The 25,313-nt window shown below is 47.1% G+C and overlaps 13 non-coding genes and 2 pseudogenes across 13 annotated transcripts; all 15 read right to left on the bottom strand.

Annotated features, from left to right (window-relative positions):
* Positions 1-576: 576 nt before the first annotated feature.
* Positions 577-767, bottom strand: LOC141275484 (U2 spliceosomal RNA). The gene has a single exon (XR_012323722.1). It is a non-coding gene; the product is annotated as a U2 spliceosomal RNA (small nuclear RNA).
* A 1,115-nt stretch (positions 768-1,882) lies between these two features.
* On the bottom strand, positions 1,883-2,073 carry LOC141149584 (U2 spliceosomal RNA). The gene has a single exon (XR_012245876.1). It is a non-coding gene; the product is annotated as a U2 spliceosomal RNA (small nuclear RNA).
* Positions 2,074-3,188: 1,115 nt separating this feature from the next.
* On the bottom strand, positions 3,189-3,379 carry LOC141275483 (U2 spliceosomal RNA). Its single transcript, XR_012323721.1, has one exon. It is a non-coding gene; the product is annotated as a U2 spliceosomal RNA (small nuclear RNA).
* A 1,115-nt stretch (positions 3,380-4,494) lies between these two features.
* LOC141150336 (U2 spliceosomal RNA) lies at positions 4,495-4,688 on the bottom strand. Its single transcript, XR_012246576.1, has one exon. It is a non-coding gene; the product is annotated as a U2 spliceosomal RNA (small nuclear RNA).
* A 2,408-nt stretch (positions 4,689-7,096) lies between these two features.
* LOC141150296 (U2 spliceosomal RNA) lies at positions 7,097-7,268 on the bottom strand (annotated as a pseudogene).
* Positions 7,269-12,854: 5,586 nt separating this feature from the next.
* Positions 12,855-12,932, bottom strand: LOC141151047 (U2 spliceosomal RNA; annotated as a pseudogene).
* A 1,115-nt stretch (positions 12,933-14,047) lies between these two features.
* On the bottom strand, positions 14,048-14,238 carry LOC141275482 (U2 spliceosomal RNA). The gene has a single exon (XR_012323720.1). It is a non-coding gene; the product is annotated as a U2 spliceosomal RNA (small nuclear RNA).
* Positions 14,239-15,353: 1,115 nt separating this feature from the next.
* Positions 15,354-15,544, bottom strand: LOC141275481 (U2 spliceosomal RNA). Its single transcript, XR_012323719.1, has one exon. It is a non-coding gene; the product is annotated as a U2 spliceosomal RNA (small nuclear RNA).
* Positions 15,545-16,659: 1,115 nt separating this feature from the next.
* Positions 16,660-16,850, bottom strand: LOC141149562 (U2 spliceosomal RNA). Its single transcript, XR_012245853.1, has one exon. It is a non-coding gene; the product is annotated as a U2 spliceosomal RNA (small nuclear RNA).
* Positions 16,851-17,965: 1,115 nt separating this feature from the next.
* LOC141275480 (U2 spliceosomal RNA) lies at positions 17,966-18,156 on the bottom strand. Its single transcript, XR_012323718.1, has one exon. It is a non-coding gene; the product is annotated as a U2 spliceosomal RNA (small nuclear RNA).
* Positions 18,157-19,271: 1,115 nt separating this feature from the next.
* Positions 19,272-19,462, bottom strand: LOC141275479 (U2 spliceosomal RNA). Its single transcript, XR_012323717.1, has one exon. It is a non-coding gene; the product is annotated as a U2 spliceosomal RNA (small nuclear RNA).
* Positions 19,463-20,576: 1,114 nt separating this feature from the next.
* LOC141275478 (U2 spliceosomal RNA) lies at positions 20,577-20,767 on the bottom strand. The gene has a single exon (XR_012323716.1). It is a non-coding gene; the product is annotated as a U2 spliceosomal RNA (small nuclear RNA).
* Positions 20,768-21,882: 1,115 nt separating this feature from the next.
* Positions 21,883-22,073, bottom strand: LOC141149561 (U2 spliceosomal RNA). Its single transcript, XR_012245852.1, has one exon. It is a non-coding gene; the product is annotated as a U2 spliceosomal RNA (small nuclear RNA).
* Positions 22,074-23,188: 1,115 nt separating this feature from the next.
* Positions 23,189-23,379, bottom strand: LOC141149615 (U2 spliceosomal RNA). The gene has a single exon (XR_012245907.1). It is a non-coding gene; the product is annotated as a U2 spliceosomal RNA (small nuclear RNA).
* Positions 23,380-24,494: 1,115 nt separating this feature from the next.
* Positions 24,495-24,685, bottom strand: LOC141275477 (U2 spliceosomal RNA). Its single transcript, XR_012323715.1, has one exon. It is a non-coding gene; the product is annotated as a U2 spliceosomal RNA (small nuclear RNA).
* Between the last annotated feature and the right edge of the window lie 628 nt (positions 24,686-25,313).

The raw sequence follows: 25,313 nt of genomic DNA, 5'->3' as shown, positions 1-25,313 counted from the left end.
TCAACCAAACTTTTTGGGTTGGGTTCTCTTTTATAGTCTGCAGGCATTAAATGAAAGAAGTCAGTGTTCCAGCAGAAGGAGACAACGTTTCAGAAAAGGCATTGTAGCAAACCAAAAAAGAAATTTTAAGCGCAGCAGAGTAACCAGCGCACATACCTGTTAGCTCAGGTGAGTTTAAAAGGCTGCTGTTGATAACAAGGGCATTTGCTAAATAGATGGTGTGTGTGCAACAATATACTGAAAGGTCAATTATATTGTGCAGCTTATCTCACCACCTGTAGTTATTTAGGTGAAAGCTCCAAAATGCTTGCCTAATATGTCTGTTTATCCAAAAGGAAGTAAAAAGGGAGAGCTAGAAAGATAGCATTGCATCACATTACATGGCAATGCAATGCACAGTTGCTGAAGTTGAACCAAAATGAGCTTGTAATCTGGCTTCTGCAACTTTGAACATGAAAAATCCAATGAGGAGAAGAAAAGCAAAGCCAAAGAGTCCATCCCAAAATCCGACAAACAAGCAAAATGAACAAAAAACATTGAATTCAATTCTTTCTGATTTTAGAAACTGCATTAAAGAAGGGGTGCACCGGTCCTGGAGATACTGCAATACCAGGTCAATGCGTGGAGTGGACAGAGCAAGCTCTTTTTCCATCTCCCTGTTCTAAAAATCCATTTAATATATGGTCCCCAGATAGGGGACGTATCAGATATTAAACTGATAAGAACAGATACTACACTTGATCTTAGCCAAAAGGCCGAGAAGCGATAACCAGAATTGGTTTCAAACTACGGAGCCACCCAAGGATCCTGAAAAGTCCATTTGTGGAGATGAGCTCCTGGACTCCCGTTAAGAAGACATGTTGTCAACCTCTAGATCCCTTACATGCCTGCACTTTTCGGCTTGCTGCTGCTGCAATCCACGCGTTTTAGATCTGCATAACTCCACCTCTTTAAACACAGCACCTTCACCCCCTGCTGTTCCCACCCGCCTCAACACCGTTGGAAGGGAGGAGAACCAATTAAGGCGGGGGGTGGGGTGGAACGAGCAGCTGTCTACCCTTAGCAGGAGGGCTCCTGATTACATACCTCTCCTGCTGCTGCTGCTGCTGGCTGTCCAGCAGCAGACTGAAGGTGGCTGCTGCTGTGCACAGGTATATAAAGGCTCAGAGCCTATTATGACACGCGCAGCCAGCGTTCCATTGCCACATTCCATCTACTGCAGGCAGGATACCTGGCTGGCTGAATGTCGCTGAGAAGCTCACAGAGACCGCCATAAGCAACAGTTTAACAGAATGCCACAGACTAATCAACCAAACTTTTTGGGTTGGGTTCTCTTTTATAGTCTGCAGGCATTAAATGAAAGAAGTCAGTGTTCCAGCAGAAGGAGACAATGTTTCAGAAAAGGCATTGTAGCAAACCAAAAAAGAAATTTTAAGCGCAGCAGAGTAACCAGCGCACATACCTGTTAGCTCAGGTGAGTTTAAAAGGCTGCTGTTGATAACAAGGGCATTTGCTAAATAGATGGTGTGTGTGCAACAATATACTGAAAGGTCAATTATATTGTGCAGCTTATCTCACCACCTGTAGTTATTTAGGTGAAAGCTCCAAAATGCTTGCCTAATATGTCTGTTTATCCAAAAGGAAGTAAAAAGGGAGAGCTAGAAAGATAGCATTGCATCACATTACATGGCAATGCAATGCACAGTTGCTGAAGTTGAACCAAAATGAGCTTGTAATCTGGCTTCTGCAACTTTGAACATGAAAAATCCAATGAGGAGAAGAAAAGCAAAGCCAAAGAGTCCATCCCAAAATCCGACAAACAAGCAAAATGAACAAAAAACATTGAATTCAATTCTTTCTGATTTTAGAAACTGCATTAAAGAAGGGGTGCACCGGTCCTGGAGATACTGCAATACCAGGTCAATGCGTGGAGTGAACAGAGCAAGCTCTTTTTCCATCTCCCTGTTCTAAAAATCCATTTAATATATGGTCCCCAGATAGGGGACGTATCAGATATTAAACTGATAAGAACAGATACTACACTTGATCTTAGCCAAAAGGCCGAGAAGCGATAACCAGAATTGGTTTCAAACTACGGAGCCACCCAAGGATCCTGAAAAGTCCATTTGTGGAGATGAGCTCCTGGACTCCCGTTAAGAAGACATGTTGTCAACCTCTAGATCCCTTACATGCTTGCACTTTTCGGCTTGCTGCTGCTGCAATCCACGCGTTTTAGATCTGCATAACTCCACCTCTTTAAACACAGCACCTTCACCCCCTGCTGTTCCCACCCGCCTCAACACCGTTGGAAGGGAGGAGAACCAATTAAGGCGGGGGGTGGGGTGGAACGAGCAGCTGTCTACCCTTAGCAGGAGGGCTCCTGATTACATACCTCTCCTGCTGCTGCTGCTGCTGGCTGTCCAGCAGCAGACTGAAGGTGGCTGCTGCTGTGCACAGGTATATAAAGGCTCAGAGCCTATTATGACACGCGCAGCCAGCGTTCCATTGCCACATTCCATCTACTGCAGGCAGGATACCTGGCTGGCTGAATGTCGCTGAGAAGCTCACAGAGACCGCCATAAGCAACAGTTTAACAGAATGCCACAGACTAATCAACCAAACTTTTTGGGTTGGGTTCTCTTTTATAGTCTGCAGGCATTAAATGAAAGAAGTCAGTGTTCCAGCAGAAGGAGACAACGTTTCAGAAAAGGCATTGTAGCAAACCAAAAAAGAAATTTTAAGCGCAGCAGAGTAACCAGCGCACATACCTGTTAGCTCAGGTGAGTTTAAAAGGCTGCTGTTGATAACAAGGGCATTTGCTAAATAGATGGTGTGTGTGCAACAATATACTGAAAGGTCAATTATATTGTGCAGCTTATCTCACCACCTGTAGTTATTTAGGTGAAAGCTCCAAAATGCTTGCCTAATATGTCTGTTTATCCAAAAGGAAGTAAAAAGGGAGAGCTAGAAAGATAGCATTGCATCACATTACATGGCAATGCAATGCACAGTTGCTGAAGTTGAACCAAAATGAGCTTGTAATCTGGCTTCTGCAACTTTGAACATGAAAAATCCAATGAGGAGAAGAAAAGCAAAGCCAAAGAGTCCATCCCAAAATCCGACAAACAAGCAAAATGAACAAAAAACATTGAATTCAATTCTTTCTGATTTTAGAAACTGCATTAAAGAAGGGGTGCACCGGTCCTGGAGATACTGCAATACCAGGTCAATGCGTGGAGTGGACAGAGCAAGCTCTTTTTCCATCTCCCTGTTCTAAAAATCCATTTAATATATGGTCCCCAGATAGGGGACGTATCAGATATTAAACTGATAAGAACAGATACTACACTTGATCTTAGCCAAAAGGCCGAGAAGCGATAACCAGAATTGGTTTCAAACTACGGAGCCACCCAAGGATCCTGAAAAGTCCATTTGTGGAGATGAGCTCCTGGACTCCCGTTAAGAAGACATGTTGTCAACCTCTAGATCCCTTACATGCCTGCACTTTTCGGCTTGCTGCTGCTGCAATCCACGCGTTTTAGATCTGCATAACTCCACCTCTTTAAACACAGCACCTTCACCCCCTGCTGTTCCCACCCGCCTCAACACCGTTGGAAGGGAGGAGAACCAATTAAGGCGGGGGGTGGGGTGGAACGAGCAGCTGTCTACCCTTAGCAGGAGGGCTCCTGATTACATACCTCTCCTGCTGCTGCTGCTGCTGGCTGTCCAGCAGCAGACTGAAGGTGGCTGCTGCTGTGCACAGGTATATAAAGGCTCAGAGCCTATTATGACACGCGCAGCCAGCGTTCCATTGCCACATTCCATCTACTGCAGGCAGGATACCTGGCTGGCTAAATGTCGCTGAGAAGCTCACAGAGACCGCCATAAGCAACAGTTTAACAGAATGCCACAGACTAATCAACCAAACTTTTTGGGTTGGGTTCTCTTTTATAGTCTGCAGGCATTAAATGAAAGAAGTCAGTGTTCCAGCAGAAGGAGACAATGTTTCAGAAAAGGCATTGTAGCAAACCAAAAAAGAAATTTTAAGCGCAGCAGAGTAACCAGCGCACATACCTGTTAGCTCAGGTGAGTTTAAAAGGCTGCTGTTGATAACAAGGGCATTTGCTAAATAGATGGTGTGTGTGCAACAATATACTGAAAGGTCAATTATATTGTGCAGCTTATCTCACCACCTGTAGTTATTTAGGTGAAAGCTCCAAAATGCTTGCCTAATATGTCTGTTTATCCAAAAGGAAGTAAAAAGGGAGAGCTAGAAAGATAGCATTGCATCACATTACATGGCAATGCAATGCACAGTTGCTGAAGTTGAACCAAAATGAGCTTGTAATCTGGCTTCTGCAACTTTGAACATGAAAAATCCAATGAGGAGAAGAAAAGCAAAGCCAAAGAGTCCATCCCAAAATCCGACAAACAAGCAAAATGAACAAAAAACATTGAATTCAATTCTTTCTGATTTTAGAAACTGCATTAAAGAAGGGGTGCACCGGTCCTGGAGATACTGCAATACCAGGTCAATGCGTGGAGTGGACAGAGCAAGCTCTTTTTCCATCTCCCTGTTCTAAAAATCCATTTAATATATGGTCCCCAGATAGGGGACGTATCAGATATTAAACTGATAAGAACAGATTTTTTTTTTAATTGAATGCGTCAGAAGACGCGACATAAATTAAATTCCATTTGCATGGATAACCAAAAAAATGTCGCCTACGCCTTCATCATCCGAATTCAACTTTTTGTTTTTTTTAAGAAAATTTAATGATAATTAATAAATAAAACATAACATAACATATCCTTACATCAACAACAAAAAACTTCCAACAAAAACATCAACTCAACATTTTTCTTCTTCCACGTTTCTTCTTCCTCCATGACATGTCCAACAATTTCCAGTCAAAACCTTGCAGCAAAATCTTTTCATCTTCTTCAGCTTCAGCACTGGTATCAACACAATCCTGCATTACTTTCTCTTTTCCCTTATCATCCACCTTCCTTTTTTCCTTAACGTCTTTACTTCTAGGTACTCTCTCCAGTCTGCAAAACATAGAGTCCCCAACTCCTGAGAACTCCTGCTTCTCTCCCACAAACTCCTTCTTATTTTCAACTACTTGTATATCTTTGTCTTCTTTCTCTTTACAATCTTCAAACGATTCTTCAAATATCTTTTTCCCTTTCTCCTCTTTTTTCCCACCTTCCTCATAACAAAATCCAGGTTCCCCATTATCAATTCTTCTTTTACCATTTTCCACATAACTGAATCCACATTTACCATTTATAACAATCCTTCCTAAACTTAGTTCATTTTGTCCATTTTCCCAAACTAGGAAACTTCTCTTCCCATTCCAGACTCCCACTTTATTTAAGTAGTCCTTCTGGAATTTTACCAAAATACTCCATGGCTTCAAAAACTCCATCACTTCCTCCATCTCTACAAAGGGGTCATCCATACAGATAACCACCTTTTTCGGCCTTCCAGCAAAAAGAGCATTAACTCCAATTTCTTTTCCTTCCCAATTCTTGAGAAGACAAATACACTTTTCTTCAGACTTCAGTGTTACGTCAAATACCTTTTTAAACTTGATTTCTTGCATACAAAAAATGTCCTCTTCAATGATCGTCCCATACTTGAACAGAATATCCAAGATCTGATTCTCCTCCAACGAAAAATCCTCCAACTCCGTCTTCACATAGAACCGTAAACAGTTCCTCTTCCTCGTCAACTCCATCTTCTTCCTCCAAAAGAACTGCCCCCCACAGCTATGTGTGGTGACACGATGATCGCCTCTCGTTGCCCAGGGACTAATCCGACTCCCCAATAGCAGCAGTAGGGTGAAGCCCTGCCGTTAGACAAAGCGATCCCCCCAGGCCAAGGAGCCGGGTACCCTGGGCACCTCCTAGCCAAGGCCAAGGCAGCAACTGGTAGATCACTGCACCTGATCTTAGCCAAAAGGCCGAGAAGCGATAACCAGAATTGGTTTCAAACTACGGAGCCACCCAAGGATCCTGAAAAGTCCATTTGTGGAGATGAGCTCCTGGACACCCGTTAAGAAGACATGTTGTCAACCTCTAGATCCCTTACATGCCTGCACTTTTCGGCTTGCTGCTGCTGCAATCCACGCGTTTTAGATCTGCATAACTCCACCTCTTTAAACACAGCACCTTCACCCCCTGCTGTTCCCACCCGCCTCAACACCGTTGGAAGGGAGGAGAACCAATTAAGGCGGGGGGTGGGGTGGAACGAGCAGCTGTCTACCCTTAGCAGGAGGGCTCCTGATTACATACCTCTCCTGCTGCTGCTGCTGCTGGCTGTCCAGCAGCAGACTGAAGGTGGCTGCTGCTGTGCACAGGTATATAAAGGCTCAGAGCCTATTATGACACGCGCAGCCAGCGTTCCATTGCCACATTCCATCTACTGCAGGCAGGATACCTGGCTGGCTGAATGTCGCTGAGAAGCTCACAGAGACCGCCATAAGCAACAGTTTAACAGAATGCCACAGACTAATCAACCAAACTTTTTGGGTTGGGTTCTCTTTTGTAGTCTGCAGGCATTAAATGAAAGAAGTCAGTGTTCCAGCAGAAGGAGACAACGTTTCAGAAAAGGCATTGTAGCAAACCAAAAAAGAAATTTTAAGCGCAGCAGAGTAACCAGCGCACATACCTGTTAGCTCAGGTGAGTTTAAAAGGCTGCTGTTGATAACAAGGGCATTTGCTAAATAGATGGTGTGTGTGCAACAATATACTGAAAGGTCAATTATATTGTGCAGCTTATCTCACCACCTGTAGTTATTTAGGTGAAAGCTCCAAAATGCTTGCCTAATATGTCTGTTTATCCAAAAGGAAGTAAAAAGGGAGAGCTAGAAAGATAGCATTGCATCACATTACATGGCAATGCAATGCACAGTTGCTGAAGTTGAACCAAAATGAGCTTGTAATCTGGCTTCTGCAACTTTGAACATGAAAAATCCAATGAGGAGAAGAAAAGCAAAGCCAAAGAGTCCATCCCAAAATCCGACAAACAAGCAAAATGAACAAAAAACATTGAATTCAATTCTTTCTGATTTTAGAAACTGCATTAAAGAAGGGGTGCACCGGTCCTGGAGATACTGCAATACCAGGTCAATGCGTGGAGTGGACAGAGCAAGCTCTTTTTCCATCTCCCTGTTCTAAAAATCCATTTAATATATGGTCCCCAGATAGGGGACGTATCAGATATTAAACTGATAAGAACAGATTTTTTTGATAGAATATATCTTTTATTAGCACAAAAAATAAGTTAACAGACAGTGTACAGTGCCGCAGCCCAGTACACACAGAATTCTACATCATATTTACATAGCATGAGGATACGACGCACAAACTAGACACATCACACCCCTATGCTACACAAAACACTCAATCTGAAAGAAAAAGCATGTCAATCAATACAGTACGACGAACCGTGATAAGGGATGGGGATTGGGAAAAAGGGGATGGGGAGGGGAAAATCACAGGCCCGAAGCTTTATTGAAAGACAAGACACATAAGGGGAGAGGGGGAGGAGGGGTTTAGTCCTCGTCCTCGTCCTCCGGACCGTCCATGATGGAATAGTCTCTGAGCAGGCTGTGGATCAGCCTGCGGCAGTCCTGGATGGACATCCTCTCCCTCCTCAAGATGAGCCGGTTCCTGGCGACCCAAACGGCATCCTTGAAGCAGTTCATAAGGCGCCAAGCCTCCTGGATGGCTCCGACGGTATGAACCCCAGGGAAGAGTCCGTAAAGCACAGAATGGTGCGATAGGCTCGCCCTGGGGACAGAGTTCCTCAGGTCGTCCTCAAGTGCAGTCAATAGGCGCTGTGCAAATCCGCAGTCCCAAAAAGTGTGCAAAGATGTTTCCTCCACGAAGGGGCACCTTGGGCAGTACCGGGTCTTGCACAGGTTCCGGGCATGCATGAATGACCGGACGGGCAGTCCGCCCTGAATCGCCATCCACGACAAGTCCTTGTGCCCGTTGGTCAGCCTGTCAGACGACACATTTGTCCACACAGTCTCCAGCGTGTCCTGGTGAAGTCCTGTGATGTTCTCCACGTCATCCTTGGCTCTGATTAGCTTGTGGATAGTTTTGGGCTTCCACAAGTCGGGCTTGAGTCCCTCCAGTTGATGCTCCCCCACAAATCGAACAACGTCTCCGTAGAACCATGGCGTCGTCCAGTTGTAGGGGAAGGAGCTGTCCCACTTGTACCAGCCGAGTCGCCTCCAAAGAGGAAGCAGGAAGAAGCGAGACATGGACCTGCCCGCGGAGCCATTCTTGACTTGCAAAGTCCGGCGGACACAATCACACACAAAAGAGGATCGCAGGAGGGTGGGGATATCTGGAACGCCCTTCCCACCCTTGCGAGGCTCCTTGTACATGACGGCCCGCCTGACTCTGTCCATCTTGGATCCCCAGACAAAGTGAAACACTGTCCTGGTAATGGCCCTGCACACAGTGACGTGTGGGGGCCAGGCCTGCGCCGTGTACTGCAAGACGGGCAGGACCTCATTACGAAGGACGAGTGCCTTACCCTCACAAGTGAGGTGTCTGATGCTCCAGAGTCCGATCCGTTGCTTCACCTTGGCCAAGCGTTCTTGCCAGGACTTGAGGGCCGCTCCTTCCTTCCCGAACCAGACTCCCAGCACCTTGAGGAAATCCGGTTGAATGTTGAAGGGGAAGGGGGCGGAGGAGGCCGGCTGCCAATCCCCGAAGAGCATGGCTTCCGACTTCCTGCAGTTGACTTTGGCCCCTGAAGCCCGGCCGAACCTCTCACACGTCTGGACGAGGGCGTCGACTGAACCACGATCAGCGCAGAAGACGGTGACGTCGTCCATGTAGAGCGAGCACTTGACCTCGTGTCGTCCCAGACCCGGTGCGGTGATCCCTCTGATCTCTCCATTCTGCCGGATAGCCTCTGCGAAGAGTTCTATAACACAAACAAAAAGAAGAGGTGATAGAGGGCAGCCTTGTCTGACCCCAGAGAGGACAGGGAAGGGGTCAGTCTTCCAGCCGTTCACCAACACCGAGCTGTGGATATCAAAATACATCAGACGGACATACGAACAAAACATGTTACCCAAACCTAACCGGTGCAGAGCTCGGCCCATGAACTCGTGGGAAACCCGGTCGAAGGCCTTCTCCTGATCCAAGGAGACCAGGGCCGCGTGTGCGCGGCGGACCTTGATGTACTCGACCGTGTCCCGCACGAGAGCGAGGCTGTCTGCGATGCGACGTCCAGGGATGCCGCAGGTCTGGTCCGGGTGGATGATCCGTCCGATGACCGTCTTAAGTCGTGTCGCCATCGTCTTGGCCAGGATCTTGTAGTCCACGTTGAGCAGAGTGATGGGACGCCAATTCCTCAGGTCGCACCTCTCTCCCTTCCGCTTGTACAGGATCGTGACCATTCCTTCCCTCAAAGATGGAGGCATTCTACCCTCCACCACCATCTCCTCGTACAGGTCCAACAGGTCCGGACAGATGAGGTCTCCCAGCGCTACATAGAGCTCCGCTGGAAGACCATCACTGCCCGGGGTCCTGCCGGTCCTAAAGGATTTAGCGGCAGAGAGCAATTCGCCCACCATCAGAGGTTTGTCCAAGGCTGCCGTGCCTGCAGGATCAAGATGGTTAGTGATACCTGACAGGAACTTATCAGCAGCGTCGGGGTCGGTAGTCTTGTGGGAGTAGAGTTCGCTGTAGAAGTCGCTGACGACCCTCATCACGTCCTCCTTCCCACGTCTCATGTTTCCGCTCTCGTCTCGCAGCTCGTTCAGGGGCGTGTGACCGGCATGAAGTTTCCTGAAAAAGAATGAGTTACATTTCTCACCCTTCTCCAGATTCTCCACTTTGGAACGGAAGATGATTCGCTTGGACTCCTCCTCAAAGTGCCTTTTCAGGCTCTTCTTGGTCTCCTCCAGCTCCTCCCTCACGTCCCAGCCGCAGTGAAGAAGGTCCTGCAGCGACCGCAGCTCGCGCTGCAGCCCTCTGAAGTCCCTCCTCTTCTCACACGCCTGTTGTCGACCCTTGGCCTGAAAGAAACAGCGAAACTCAAGTTTAACATATTCCCACCAATCAGAGACTGTTTGGAAGCTACCCTTGTAGGACTGCCACATTGCGTAGGCTGCTCTCAGCTCCTCCACGACTTCATCCTGAGCCAGCAGAGCACAATTCAGCTTCCAGGAGCCGGGGCCGGACGGAAAACCGTCGCCGAGGACACCTTGTAAGTGAATGGCTCTGTGGTCGGAGAAGAAGCAGGAGACCATCGAGTGCCTACTCTGCCTGACTGCCCGAGAGGTGAACACAAAGTCAATCCTGGAGCGGAGTGAGCCATCGGGTCGGCTCCACGAATAGTTCGTGGAGCCTCTCCCCATGGAGCCCACCACGTCCTGAAGAGAGGCCTCGGTTACCATCTCGATGAGCAGCTTGGACGTGATGTCCAACTTGGCAGATGTGCCAGAACTACGACCGTCCTCCTCGATGGGGCAGTTGAAATCCCCGGCCATCACTAAGGTCCTGGTGGTGGCAAGCTGAAGCCGCAGGGTCTGGAAAAGCTCCAAACGCTCATTCTTCAGTGGGGACGCATACACGTTGATGAACCTGACAGGTTCTCCCGCCCAGTTGCCATCTACAACAAGAGCCCTGCCGCAGATGAGCTCCTGGACGGACTCAAGCGTGAATGCGCCCCCCCTGATCAGAATTGCGACCCCCGCAGACTTGCAGTCACCCCCACCGGACCAGTAGGATGGACCGTGGGACCACTCCCTGGCCAGATGTTTGAAGGACCTAGAGGAGGGAAGGGAACATTCCTGCAACATATAAACATCACACAACTGGGAAGTAAGGAAGGCATAAATAGTCTGACGTCTGAACTTGTCCTTGATGCTCCTGACATTAATGGAAAATAAGTTAATATTAGCCATCATGTAGGGAAAAAAGAAAAAGTTAGCGCAGGCAATACACCTTAGTTACCACTCCGGTCGGGTGGTCCCTCGTCGGTGTTGACTGCTGGTGACGGGATCACCAGCAGGCCCTCTTCCTCCATCTGGTCAAGCAGCGCGGCCTCGATCTCGGCGACCACCAGTTCCTCCTCTTCTGGCTTGGCCACCAGGGTCTCAACCATGTGCTCCATCTCTTCTGGCTCAGGGAGGGTATCCTCCTTTTCGCCTACGAAATCCAGAATCTTCTTTTTGGAGGATTCAGTAGCAGGGCTGTCCTCCACCTTCCTCTTTCCCCGGGTTGGAACTGGGGAGACAAGAAGGGGAAAATCCTCCTCGGAATAGATAGCGGCGGGTGGAGGAAAGGTTAATTCCACCGCTACCATGGTCTGGGGAGGGAGAGTGGCTGCCGGGGCAGGGGAAAGGACACCTGCTGAGGAGTAGGGGAAGGAGGAAGAGGAAGTGGAATCCTCAGCAGGGGTGGCCGGGGTGGGGGGGGATTGGACGGGGGTGGCAGGGGGAGGGATCGAGAGAGGGGTGACAGAACTCTTACCCTCCTTTGACTTTTTCTTCTGCTTCGGAGCTGCTGGGACCGTCGCTGGGGCTTTGGCCACCGACTCCTTGACCGCTTTGGCCTTGGTCGTCTCGGCCTTGGCCGCTGGGGCCTTGGTCGTCGCGTCCTTGACCTTCACAGGCCTGGTCGTCGGGGCCTTGTCCTCCGTAGCTGGGGTCGTCGCAACCACCGATGCCCAGGATCTCTCACGCCTGGGGCAATCCTTGTACAGATGAGCCGCCAGCCCACACAGGTTGCAGGACGTCTTCTTCGGGCAGTCCTTCGAGCTGTGTCCCGTCACTCGACAAATCCTGCAGGCATCCTCCTTGCAGTCCTTCATCTCGTGGCCGTTCTTGCCGCATCTCCTGCAGTTCCGCGGCATGTCCGGGTAATAGATGAGGCCGTAGGAGTTGCCCAGGGAGAATGTCGGGGGCAGGTGCCGAAGTCCGTCTGAGTACGCCAGGTCCCTGTGAAGTCTAACGGTCACTGACCACTTACCTGTCCAGAAGCCGAGTCCATTCAGGATGTGAGAGGGTTCCTTCACAACCAAACAGAAGCGTCTCAGGAAGGTACAGATGTCTTGGCCTGGGGTGTGCGGGTTGCGCATGGAGACCGTGATCCTCTTTTCATCCCTCTGGATAGGGCAGCTACCTGTAAAGGCAGAGAAAGAATTATCCGGTCCTTTTGCGCTTACCATTTCCCAGAACCTCCTGCAGGTGTTCACAGTGGCGAAGGTGACGAAGAAGATCCCCGTCAAGAAGGTCTGGATGCTGAGGGTGTCCGACCTGGAGAAGCCTCGATCCAGCAGCATCTTCTGGCAGAACACGTCCGAGGACATGTCCGGCACCCTCCCATCCACTTCCTTCAGCTTCAGGGCCACCGTCTGCCGCATCCATGGCTCCAGGGCTGGAGCTTCGTGGCGGGGCTTCTGGGGTCCCTTCTGCTGGCCCGTCGTGGAGGCAGAGTCCTTGGGGTCAGAATCGGCTCCTGGCTGGGCCCTCCTGGCTGTCCCCAGCTCCAGGCTCTTCTTTTCGGCCTTCCTCGCAGCGCTTGCCATGGCTTTCCTCCTGCAGTTACTTCTTGGAGCTGGATCTGGAACTCTTCCCGGAATGGGTGGAGCTATGCAGATTCTTCTCCCGTCGTGTTCTGGACAAATTCCCCGAAAGGTCTTTGTCTCGATGATTTTCTTCCTCGAAGATTCCACAGGACAGCCCGATTCTTCTCCGAGTCTTCGTCTTCTTCTGGATTCTTTAGAGCTTCTTCCTCCCACCGATATCCGCCTTCGTTCTCCGATGTCAGCTGGGATCCGAAGCTCTTCTCCTTCCGAGTTCGATCGCTCTCGTCAAGTGTAGATCGTAGCTCTTGTGTTCTTAAAAGAACAGATACTACACTTGATCTTAGCCAAAAGGCCGAGAAGCGATAACCAGAATTGGTTTCAAACTACGGAGCCACCCAAGGATCCTGAAAAGTCCATTTGTGGAGATGAGCTCCTGGACTCCCGTTAAGAAGACATGTTGTCAACCTCTAGATCCCTTACATGCCTGCACTTTTCGGCTTGCTGCTGCTGCAATCCACGCGTTTTAGATCTGCATAACTCCACCTCTTTAAACACAGCACCTTCACCCCCTGCTGTTCCCACCCGCCTCAACACCGTTGGAAGGGAGGAGAACCAATTAAGGCGGGGGGTGGGGTGGAACGAGCAGCTGTCTACCCTTAGCAGGAGGGCTCCTGATTACATACCTCTCCTGCTGCTGCTGCTGCTGGCTGTCCAGCAGCAGACTGAAGGTGGCTGCTGCTGTGCACAGGTATATAAAGGCTCAGAGCCTATTATGACACGCGCAGCCAGCGTTCCATTGCCACATTCCATCTACTGCAGGCAGGATACCTGGCTGGCTGAATGTCGCTGAGAAGCTCACAGAGACCGCCATAAGCAACAGTTTAACAGAATGCCACAGACTAATCAACCAAACTTTTTGGGTTGGGTTCTCTTTTATAGTCTGCAGGCATTAAATGAAAGAAGTCAGTGTTCCAGCAGAAGGAGACAACGTTTCAGAAAAGGCATTGTAGCAAACCAAAAAAGAAATTTTAAGCGCAGCAGAGTAACCAGCGCACATACCTGTTAGCTCAGGTGAGTTTAAAAGGCTGCTGTTGATAACAAGGGCATTTGCTAAATAGATGGTGTGTGTGCAACAATATACTGAAAGGTCAATTATATTGTGCAGCTTATCTCACCACCTGTAGTTATTTAGGTGAAAGCTCCAAAATGCTTGCCTAATATGTCTGTTTATCCAAAAGGAAGTAAAAAGGGAGAGCTAGAAAGATAGCATTGCATCACATTACATGGCAATGCAATGCACAGTTGCTGAAGTTGAACCAAAATGAGCTTGTAATCTGGCTTCTGCAACTTTGAACATGAAAAATCCAATGAGGAGAAGAAAAGCAAAGCCAAAGAGTCCATCCCAAAATCCGACAAACAAGCAAAATGAACAAAAAACATTGAATTCAATTCTTTCTGATTTTAGAAACTGCATTAAAGAAGGGGTGCACCGGTCCTGGAGATACTGCAATACCAGGTCAATGCGTGGAGTGGACAGAGCAAGCTCTTTTTCCATCTCCCTGTTCTAAAAATCCATTTAATATATGGTCCCCAGATAGGGGACGTATCAGATATTAAACTGATAAGAACAGATACTACACTTGATCTTAGCCAAAAGGCCGAGAAGCGATAACCAGAATTGGTTTCAAACTACGGAGCCACCCAAGGATCCTGAAAAGTCCATTTGTGGAGATGAGCTCCTGGACTCCCGTTAAGAAGACATGTTGTCAACCTCTAGATCCCTTACATGCCTGCACTTTTCGGCTTGCTGCTGCTGCAATCCACGCGTTTTAGATCTGCATAACTCCACCTCTTTAAACACAGCACCTTCACCCCCTGCTGTTCCCACCCGCCTCAACACCGTTGGAAGGGAGGAGAACCAATTAAGGCGGGGGGTGGGGTGGAACGAGCAGCTGTCTACCCTTAGCAGGAGGGCTCCTGATTACATACCTCTCCTGCTGCTGCTGCTGCTGGCTGTCCAGCAGCAGACTGAAGGTGGCTGCTGCTGTGCACAGGTATATAAAGGCTCAGAGCCTATTATGACACGCGCAGCCAGCGTTCCATTGCCACATTCCATCTACTGCAGGCAGGATACCTGGCTGGCTGAATGTCGCTGAGAAGCTCACAGAGACCGCCATAAGCAACAGTTTAACAGAATGCCACAGACTAATCAACCAAACTTTTTGGGTTGGGTTCTCTTTTGTAGTCTGCAGGCATTAAATGAAAGAAGTCAGTGTTCCAGCAGAAGGAGACAACGTTTTAGAAAAGGCATTGTAGCAAACCAAAAAAGAAATTTTAAGCGCAGCAGAGTAACCAGCGCACATACCTGTTAGCTCAGGTGAGTTTAAAAGGCTGCTGTTGATAACAAGGGCATTTGCTAAATAGATGGTGTGTGTGCAACAATATACTGAAAGGTCAATTATATTGTGCAGCTTATCTCACCACCTGTAGTTATTTAGGTGAAAGCTCCAAAATGCTTGCCTAATATGTCTGTTTATCCAAAAGGAAGTAAAAAGGGAGAGCTAGAAAGATAGCATTGCATCACATTACATGGCAATGCAATGCACAGTTGCTGAAGTTGAACCAAAATGAGCTTGTAATCTGGCTTCTGCAACTTTGAACATGAAAAATCCAATGAGGAGAAGAAAAGCAAAGCCAAAGAGTCCATCCCAAAATCCGACAAACAAGCAAAATGAACAAAAAACATTGAATTCAATTCTTTCTGATTTTAGAAACTGCATTAAAGAAGGGGTGCACCGGTCCTGGAGATACTGCAATACCAGGTCAATGCGTGGAGTGGACAGAGCAAGCTCTTTTTCCATCTCCCTGTTCTAAAAATCCATTTAATATATGGTCCCCAGATAGGGGACGTATCAGATATTAAACTGATAAGAACAGATACTACACTTGATCTTAGCCAAAAGGCCGAGAAGCGATAACCAGAATTGGTTTCAAACTACGGAGCCACCCAAGGATCCTGAAAAGTCCATTTGTGGAGATGAGCTCCTGGACTCCCGTTAAGAAGACATGTTGTCAACCTCTAGATCCCTTACATGCCTGCACTTTTCGGCTTGCTGCTGCTGCAATCCACGCGTTTTAGATCTGCATAACTCCACCTCTTTAAACACAGCACCTTCACCCCCTGCTGTTCCCACCCGCCTCAACACCGTTAGAAGGGAGGAGAACCAATTAAGGCGGGGGGTGGGGTGGAACGAGCAGCTGTCTACCCTTAGCAGGAGGGCTCCTGATTACATACCTCTCCTGCTGCTGCTGCTGCTGGCTGTCCAGCAGCAGACTGAACGTGGCTGCTGCTGTGCACAGGTATATAAAGGCTCAGAGCCTATTATGACACGCGCAGCCAGCGTTCCATTGCCACATTCCATCTACTGCAGGCAGGATACCTGGCTGGCTGAATGTCGCTGAGAAGCTCACAGAGACCGCCATAAGCAACAGTTTAACAGAATGCCACAGACTAATCAACCAAACTTTTTGGGTTGGGTTCTCTTTTATAGTCTGCAGGCATTAAATGAAAGAAGTCAGTGTTCCAGCAGAAGGAGACAACGTTTCAGAAAAGGCATTGTAGCAAACCAAAAAAGAAATTTTAAGCGCAGCAGAGTAACCAGCGCACATACCTGTTAGCTCAGGTGAGTTTAAAAGGCTGCTGTTGATAACAAGGGCATTTGCTAAATAGATGGTGTGTGTGCAACAATGTTCTGAAAGGTCAATTATATTGTGCAGCTTATCTCACCACCTGTAGTTATTTAGGTGAAAGCTCCAAAATGCTTGCCTAATATGTCTGTTTATCCAAAAGGAAGTAAAAAGGGAGAGCTAGAAAGATAGCATTGCATCACATTACATGGCAATGCAATGCACAGTTGCTGAAGTTGAACCAAAATGAGCTTGTAATCTGGCTTCTGCAACTTTGAACATGAAAAATCCAATGAGGAGAAGAAAAGCAAAGCCAAAGAGTCCATCCCAAAATCCGACAAACAAGCAAAATGAACAAAAAACATTGAATTCAATTCTTTCTGATTTTAGAAACTGCATTAAAGAAGGGGTGCACCAGTCCTGGAGATACTGCAATACCAGGTCAATGCGTGGAGTGGACAGAGCAAGCTCTTTTTCCATCTCCCTGTTCTAAAAATCCATTTAATATATGGTCCCCAGATAGGGGACGTATCAGATATTAAACTGATAAGAACAGATACTACACTTGATCTTAGCCAAAAGGCCGAGAAGCGATAACCAGAATTGGTTTCAAACTACGGAGCCACCCAAGGATCCTGAAAAGTCCATTTGTGGAGATGAGCTCCTGGACTCCCGTTAAGAAGACATGTTGTCAACCTCTAGATCCCTTACATGCCTGCACTTTTCGGCTTGCTGCTGCTGCAATCCACGCGTTTTAGATCTGCATAACTCCACCTCTTTAAACACAGCACCTTCACCCCCTGCTGTTCCCACCCGCCTCAACACCGTTGGAAGGGAGGAGAACCAATTAAGGCGGGGGGTGGGGTGGAACGAGCAGCTGTCTACCTTTAGCAGGAGGGCTCCTGATTACATACCTCTCCTGCTGCTGCTGCTGCTGGCTGTCCAGCAGCAGACTGAAGGTGGCTGCTGCTGTGCACAGGTATATAAAGGCTCAGAGCCTATTATGACACGCGCAGCCAGCGTTCCATTGCCACATTCCATCTACTGCAGGCAGGATACCTGGCTGGCTGAATGTCGCTGAGAAGCTCACAGAGACCGCCATAAGCAACAGTTTAACAGAATGCCACAGACTAATCAACCAAACTTTTTGGGTTGGGTTCTCTTTTGTTGTCTGCAGGCATTAAATGAAAGAAGTCAGTGTTCCAGCAGAAGGAGACAACGTTTCAGAAAAGGCATTGTAGCAAACCAAAAAAGAAATTTTAAGCGCAGCAGAGTAACCAGCGCACATACCTGTTAGCTCAGGTGAGTTTAAAAGGCTGCTGTTGATAACAAGGGCATTTGCTAAATAGATGGTGTGTGTGCAACAATATACTGAAAGGTCAATTATATTGTGCAGCTTATCTCACCACCTGTAGTTATTTAGGTGAAAGCTCCAAAATGCTTGCCTAATATGTCTGTTTATCCAAAAGGAAGTAAAAAGGGAGAGCTAGAAAGATAGCATTGCATCACATTACATGGCAATGCAATGCACAGTTGCTGAAGTTGAACCAAAATGAGCTTGTAATCTGGCTTCTGCAACTTTGAACATGAAAAATCCAATGAGGAGAAGAAAAGCAAAGCCAAAGAGTCCATCCCAAAATCCGACAAACAAGCAAAATGAACAAAAAACATTGAATTCAATTCTTTCTGATTTTAGAAACTGCATTAAAGAAGGGGTGCACCGGTCCTGGAGATACTGCAATACCAGGTCAATGCGTGGAGTGGACAGAGCAAGCTCTTTTTCCATCTCCCTGTTCTAAAAATCCATTTAATATATGGTCCCCAGATAGGGGACGTATCAGATATTAAACTGATAAGAACAGATACTACACTTGATCTTAGCCAAAAGGCCGAGAAGCGATAACCAGAATTGGTTTCAAACTACGGAGCCACCCAAGGATCCTGAAAAGTCCATTTGTGGAGATGAGCTCCTGGACTCCCGTTAAGAAGACATGTTGTCAACCTCTAGATCCCTTACATGCCTGCACTTTTCGGCTTGCTGCTGCTGCAATCCACGCGTTTTAGATCTGCATAACTCCACCTCTTTAAACACAGCACCTTCACCCCCTGCTGTTCCCACCCGCCTCAACACCGTTGGAAGGGAGGAGAACCAATTAAGGCGGGGGGTGGGGTGGAACGAGCAGCTGTCTACCCTTAGCAGGAGGGCTCCTGATTACATACCTCTCCTGCTGCTGCTGCTGCTGGCTGTCCAGCAGCAGACTGAAGGTGGCTGCTGCTGTGCACAGGTATATAAAGGCTCAGAGCCTATTATGACACGCGCAGCCAGCGTTCCATTGCCACATTCCATCTACTGCAGGCAGGATACCTGGCTGGCTGAATGTCGCTGAGAAGCTCACAGAGACCGCCATAAGCAACAGTTTAACAGAATGCCACAGACTAATCAACCAAACTTTTTGGGTTGGGTTCTCTTTTATAGTCTGCAGGCATTAAATGAAAGAAGTCAGTGTTCCAGCAGAAGGAGACAACGTTTCAGAAAAGGCATTGTAGCAAACCAAAAAAGAAATTTTAAGCACAGCAGAGTAACCAGCGCACATACCTGTTAGCTCAGGTGAGTTTAAAAGGCTGCTGTTGATAACAAGGGCATTTGCTAAATAGATGGTGTGTGTGCAACAATATACTGAAAGGTCAATTATATTGTGCAGCTTATCTCACCACCTGTAGTTATTTAGGTGAAAGCTCCAAAATGCTTGCCTAATATGTCTGTTTATCCAAAAGGAAGTAAAAAGGGAGAGCTAGAAAGATAGCATTGCATCACATTACATGGCAATGCAATGCACAGTTGCTGAAGTTGAACCAAAATGAGCTTGTAATCTGGCTTCTGCAACTTTGAACATGAAAAATCCAATTAGGAGAAGAAAAGCAAAGCCAAAGAGTCCATCCTAAAATCCGACAAACAAGCAAAATGAACAAAAAACATTGAATTCAATTCTTTCTGATTTTAGAAACTGCATTAAAGAAGGGGTGCACCGGTCCTGGAGATACTGCAATACCAGGTCAATGCGTGGAGTGGACAGAGCAAGCTCTTTTTCCATCTCCCTGTTCTAAAAATCCATTTAATATATGGTCCCCAGATAGGGGACGTATCAGATATTAAACTGATAAGAACAGATACTACACTTGATCTTAGCCAAAAGGCCGAGAAGCGATAACCAGAATTGGTTTCAAACTACGGAGCACCCAAGGATCCTGAAAAGTCCATTTGTGGAGATGAGCTCCTGGACTCCTGTTAAGAAGACATGTTGTCAACCTCTAGATCCCTTACATGCCTGCACTTTTCGGCTTGCTGCTGCTGCAATCCACGCGTTTTAGATCTGCATAACTCCACCTCTTTAAACACAGCACCTTCACCCCCTGCTGTTCCCACCCGCCTCAACACCGTTGGAAGGGAGGAGAACCAATTAAGGCGGGGGGTGGGGTGGAACGAGCAGCTGTCTACCCTTAGCAGGAGGGCTCCTGATTACATACCTCTCCTGCTGCTGCTGCTGCTGGCTGTCCAGCAGCAGACTGAAGGTGGCTGCTGCTGTGCACAGGTATATAAAGGCTCAGAGCCTATTATGACACGCGCAGCCAGCGTTCCATTGCCACATTCCATCTACTGCAGGCAGGATACCTGGCTGGCTGAATGTCGCTGAGAAGCTCACAGAGACCGCCATAAGCAACAGTTTAACAGAATGCCACAGACTAATCAACCAAACTTTTTGGGTTGGGTTCTCTTTTGTAGTCTGCAGGCATTAAATGAAAGAAGTCAGTGTTCCAGCAGAAGGAGACAACGTTTCAGAAAAGGCATTGTAGCAAACCAAAAAAGAAATTTTAAGCGCAGCAGAGTAACCAGCGCACATACCTGTTAGCTCAGGTGAGTTTAAAAGGCTGCTGTTGATAACAAGGGCATTTGCTAAATAGATGGTGTGTGTGCAACAATATACTGAAAGGTCAATTATATTGTGCAGCTTATCTCACCACCTGTAGTTATTTAGGTGAAAGCTCCAAAATGCTTGCCTAATATGTCTGTTTATCCAAAAGGAAGTAAAAAGGGAGAGCTAGAAAGATAGCATTGCATCACATTACATGGCAATGCAATGCACAGTTGCTGAAGTTGAACCAAAATGAGCTTGTAATCTGGCTTCTGCAACTTTGAACATGAAAAATCCAATGAGGAGAAGAAAAGCAAAGCCAAAGAGTCCATCCCAAAATCCGACAAACAAGCAAAATGAACAAAAAACATTGAATTCAATTCTTTCTGATTTTAGAAACTGCATTAAAGAAGGGGTGCACCGGTCCTGGAGATACTGCAATACCAGGTCAATGCGTGGAGTGGACAGAGCAAGCTCTTTTTCCATCTCCCTGTTCTAAAAATCCATTTAATATATGGTCCCCAGATAGGGGACGTATCAGATATTAAACTGATAAGAACAGATACTACACTTGATCTTAGCCAAAAGGCCGAGAAGCGATAACCAGAATTGGTTTCAAACTACGGAGCCACCCAAGGATCCTGAAAAGTCCATTTGTGGAGATGAGCTCCTGGACTCCCGTTAAGAAGACATGTTGTCAACCTCTAGATCCCTTACATGCCTGCACTTTTCGGCTTGCTGCTGCTGCAATCCACGCGTTTTAGATCTGCATAACTCCACCTCTTTAAACACAGCACCTTCACCCCCTGCTGTTCCCACCCGCCTCAACACCGTTAGAAGGGAGGAGAACCAATTAAGGCGGGGGGTGGGGTGGAACGAGCAGCTGTCTACCCTTAGCAGGAGGGCTCCTGATTACATACCTCTCCTGCTGCTGCTGCTCCTGGCTGTCCAGCAGCAGACTGAATGTGGCTGCTGCTGTGCACAGGTATATAAAGGCTCAGAGCCTATTATGACACGCGCAGCCAGCGTTCCATTGCCACATTCCATCTACTGCAGGCAGGATACCTGGCTGGCTGAATGTCGCTGAGAAGCTCACAGAGACCGCCATAAGCAACAGTTTAACAGAATGCCACAGACTAATCAACCAAACTTTTTGGGTTGGGTTCTCTTTTATAGTCTGCAGGCATTAAATGAAAGAAGTCAGTGTTCCAGCAGAAGGAGACAACGTTTCAGAAAAGGCATTGTAGCAAACCAAAAAAGAAATTTTAAGCGCAGCAGAGTAACCAGCGCACATACCTGTTAGCTCAGGTGAGTTTAAAAGGCTGCTGTTGATAACAAGGGCATTTGCTAAATAGATGGTGTGTGTGCAACAATATACTGAAAGGTCAATTATATTGTGCAGCTTATCTCACCACCTGTAGTTATTTAGGTGAAAGCTCCAAAATGCTTGCCTAATATGTCTGTTTATCCAAAAGGAAGTAAAAAGGGAGAGCTAGAAAGATAGCATTGCATCACATTACATGGCAATGCAATGCACAGTTGCTGAAGTTGAACCAAAATGAGCTTGTAATCTGGCTTCTGCAACTTTGAACATGAAAAATCCAATGAGGAGAAGAAAAGCAAAGCCAAAGAGTCCATCCCAAAATCCGACAAACAAGCAAAATGAACAAAAAACATTGAATTCAATTCTTTCTGATTTTAGAAACTGCATTAAAGAAGGGGTGCACCAGTCCTGGAGATACTGCAATACCAGGTCAATGCGTGGAGTGGACAGAGCAAGCTCTTTTTCCATCTCCCTGTTCTAAAAATCCATTTAATATATGGTCCCCAGATAGGGGACGTATCAGATATTAAACTGATAAGAACAGATACTACACTTGATCTTAGCCAAAAGGCCGAGAAGCGATAACCAGAATTGGTTTCAAACTACGGAGCCACCCAAGGATCCTGAAAAGTCCATTTGTGGAGATGAGCTCCTGGACTCCCGTTAAGAAGACATGTTGTCAACCTCTAGATCCCTTACATGCCTGCACTTTTCGGCTTGCTGCTGCTGCAATCCACGCGTTTTAGATCTGCATAACTCCACCTCTTTAAACACAGCACCTTCACCCCCTGCTGTTCCCACCCGCCTCAACACCGTTGGAAGGGAGGAGAACCAATTAAGGCGGGGGGTGGGGTGGAACGAGCAGCTGTCTACCCTTAGCAGGAGGGCTCCTGATTACATACCTCTCCTGCTGCTGCTGCTGCTGGCTGTCCAGCAGCAGACTGAAGGTGGCTGCTGCTGTGCACAGGTATATAAAGGCTCAGAGCCTATTATGACACGCGCAGCCAGCGTTCCATTGCCACATTCCATCTACTGCAGGCAGGATACCTGGCTGGCTGAATGTCGCTGAGAAGCTCACAGAGACCGCCATAAGCAACAGTTTAACAGAATGCCACAGACTAATCAACCAAACTTTTTGGGTTGGGTTCTCTTTTATAGTCTGCAGGCATTAAATGAAAGAAGTCAGTGTTCCAGCAGAAGGAGACAACGTTTCAGAAAAGGCATTGTAGCAAACCAAAAAAGAAATTTTAAGCACAGCAGAGTAACCAGCGCACATACCTGTTAGCTCAGGTGAGTTTAAAAGGCTGCTGTTGATAACAAGGGCATTTGCTAAATAGATGGTGTGTGTGCAACAATATACTGAAAGGTCAATTATATTGTGCAGCTTATCTCACCACCTGTAGTTATTTAGGTGAAAGCTCCAAAATGCTTGCCTAATATGTCTGTTTATCCAAAAGGAAGTAAAAAGGGAGAGCTAGAAAGATAGCATTGCATCACATTACATGGCAATGCAATGCACAGTTGCTGAAGTTGAACCAAAATGAGCTTGTAATCTGGCTTCTGCAACTTTGAACATGAAAAATCCAATGAGGAGAAGAAAAGCAAAGCCAAAGAGTCCATCCCAAAATCCGACAAACAAGCAAAATGAACAAAAAACATTGAATTCAATTCTTTCTGATTTTAGAAACTGCATTAAAGAAGGGGTGCACCGGTCCTGGAGATACTGCAATACCAGGTCAATGCGTGAAGTGGACAGAGCAAGCTCTTTTTCCATCTCCCTGTTCTAAAAATCCATTTAATATATGGTCCCCAGATAGGGGACGTATCAGATATTAAACTGATAAGAACAGATACTACACTTGATCTTAGCCAAAAGGCCGAGAAGCGATAACCAGAATTGGTTTCAAACTACGGAGCCACCCAAGGATCCTGAAAAGTCCATTTGTGGAGATGAGCTCCTGGACTCCCGTTAAGAAGACATGTTGTCAACCTCTAGATCCCTTACATGCCTGCACTTTTCGGCTTGCTGCTGCTGCAATCCACGCGTTTTAGATCTGCATAACTCCACCTCTTTAAACACAGCACCTTCACCCCCTGCTGTTCCCACCCGCCTCAACACCGTTGGAAGGGAGGAGAACCAATTAAGGCGGGGGGTGGGGTGGAACGAGCAGCTGTCTACCCTTAGCAGGAGGGCTCCTGATTACATACCTCTCCTGCTGCTGCTGCTGCTGGCTGTCCAGCAGCAGACTGAAGGTGGCTGCTGCTGTGCACAGGTATATAAAGGCTCAGAGCCTATTATGACACGCGCAGCCAGCGTTCCATTGCCACATTCCATCTACTGCAGGCAGGATACCTGGCTGGCTGAATGTCGCTGAGAAGCTCACAGAGACCGCCATAAGCAACAGTTTAACAGAATGCCACAGACTAATCAACCAAACTTTTTGGGTTGGGTTCTCTTTTATAGTCTGCAGGCATTAAATGAAAGAAGTCAGTGTTCCAGCAGAAGGAGACAACGTTTCAGAAAAGGCATTGTAGCAAACCAAAAAAGAAATTTTAAGCGCAGCAGAGTAACCAGCGCACATACCTGTTAGCTCAGGTGAGTTTAAAAGGCTGCTGTTGATAACAAGGGCATTTGCTAAATAGATGGTGTGTGTGCAACAATATACTGAAAGGTCAATTATATTGTGCAGCTTATCTCACCACCTGTAGTTATTTAGGTGAAAGCTCCAAAATGCTTGCCTAATATGTCTGTTTATCCAAAAGGAAGTAAAAAGGGAGAGCTAGAAAGATAGCATTGCATCACATTACATGGCAATGCAATGCACAGTTGCTGAAGTTGAACCAAAATGAGCTTGTAATCTGGCTTCTGCAACTTTGAACATGAAAAATCCAATGAGGAGAAGAAAAGCAAAGCCAAAGAGTCCATCCCAAAATCCGACAAACAAGCAAAATGAACAAAAAACATTGAATTCAATTATTTCTGATTTTAGAAACTGCATTAAAGAAGGGGTGCACCGGTCCTGGAGATACTGCAATACCAGGTCAATGCGTGGAGTGGACAGAGCAAGCTCTTTTTCCATCTCCCTGTTCTAAAAATCCATTTAATATATGGTCCCCAGATAGGGGACGTATCAGATATTAAACTGATAAGAACAGATACTACACTTGATCTTAGCCAAAAGGCCGAGAAGCGATAACCAGAATTGGTTTCAAACTACGGAGCCACCCAAGGATCCTGAAAAGTCCATTTGTGGAGATGAGCTCCTGGACTCCCGTTAAGAAGACATGTTGTCAACCTCTAGATCCCTTACATGCCTGCACTTTTCGGCTTGCTGCTGCTGCAATCCACGCGTTTTAGATCTGCATAACTCCACCTCTTTAAACACAGCACCTTCACCCCCTGCTGTTCCCACCCGCCTCAACACCGTTGGAAGGGAGGAGAACCAATTAAGGCGGGGGGTGGGGTGGAACGAGCAGCTGTCTACCCTTAGCAGGAGGGCTCCTGATTACATACCTCTCCTGCTGCTGCTGGCTGTCCAGCAGCAGACTGAAGGTGGCTGCTGCTGTGCACAGGTATATAAAGGCTCAGAGCCTATTATGACACGCGCAGCCAGCGTTCCATTGCCACATTCCATCTACTGCAGGCAGGATACCTGGCTGGCTGAATGTCGCTGAGAAGCTCACAGAGACCGCCATAAGCAACAGTTTAACAGAATGCCACAGACTAATCAACCAAACTTTTTGGGTTGGGTTCTCTTTTATAGTCTGCAGGCATTAAATGAAAGAAGTCAGTGTTCCAGCAGAAGGAGACAACGTTTCAGAA

This window comes from Phyllobates terribilis, unplaced genomic scaffold (assembly GCF_046119375.1).
Source record: "Phyllobates terribilis strain yellow unplaced genomic scaffold, ASM4611937v1 Scaffold_5__5_contigs__length_657084704, whole genome shotgun sequence".
Classification (NCBI taxonomy): domain Eukaryota; kingdom Metazoa; phylum Chordata; class Amphibia; order Anura; family Dendrobatidae; genus Phyllobates; species Phyllobates terribilis.
The sequence above is the reverse complement of the archived record's forward strand: the minus strand, read 5'-3'. Positions and strand labels throughout refer to the sequence as shown.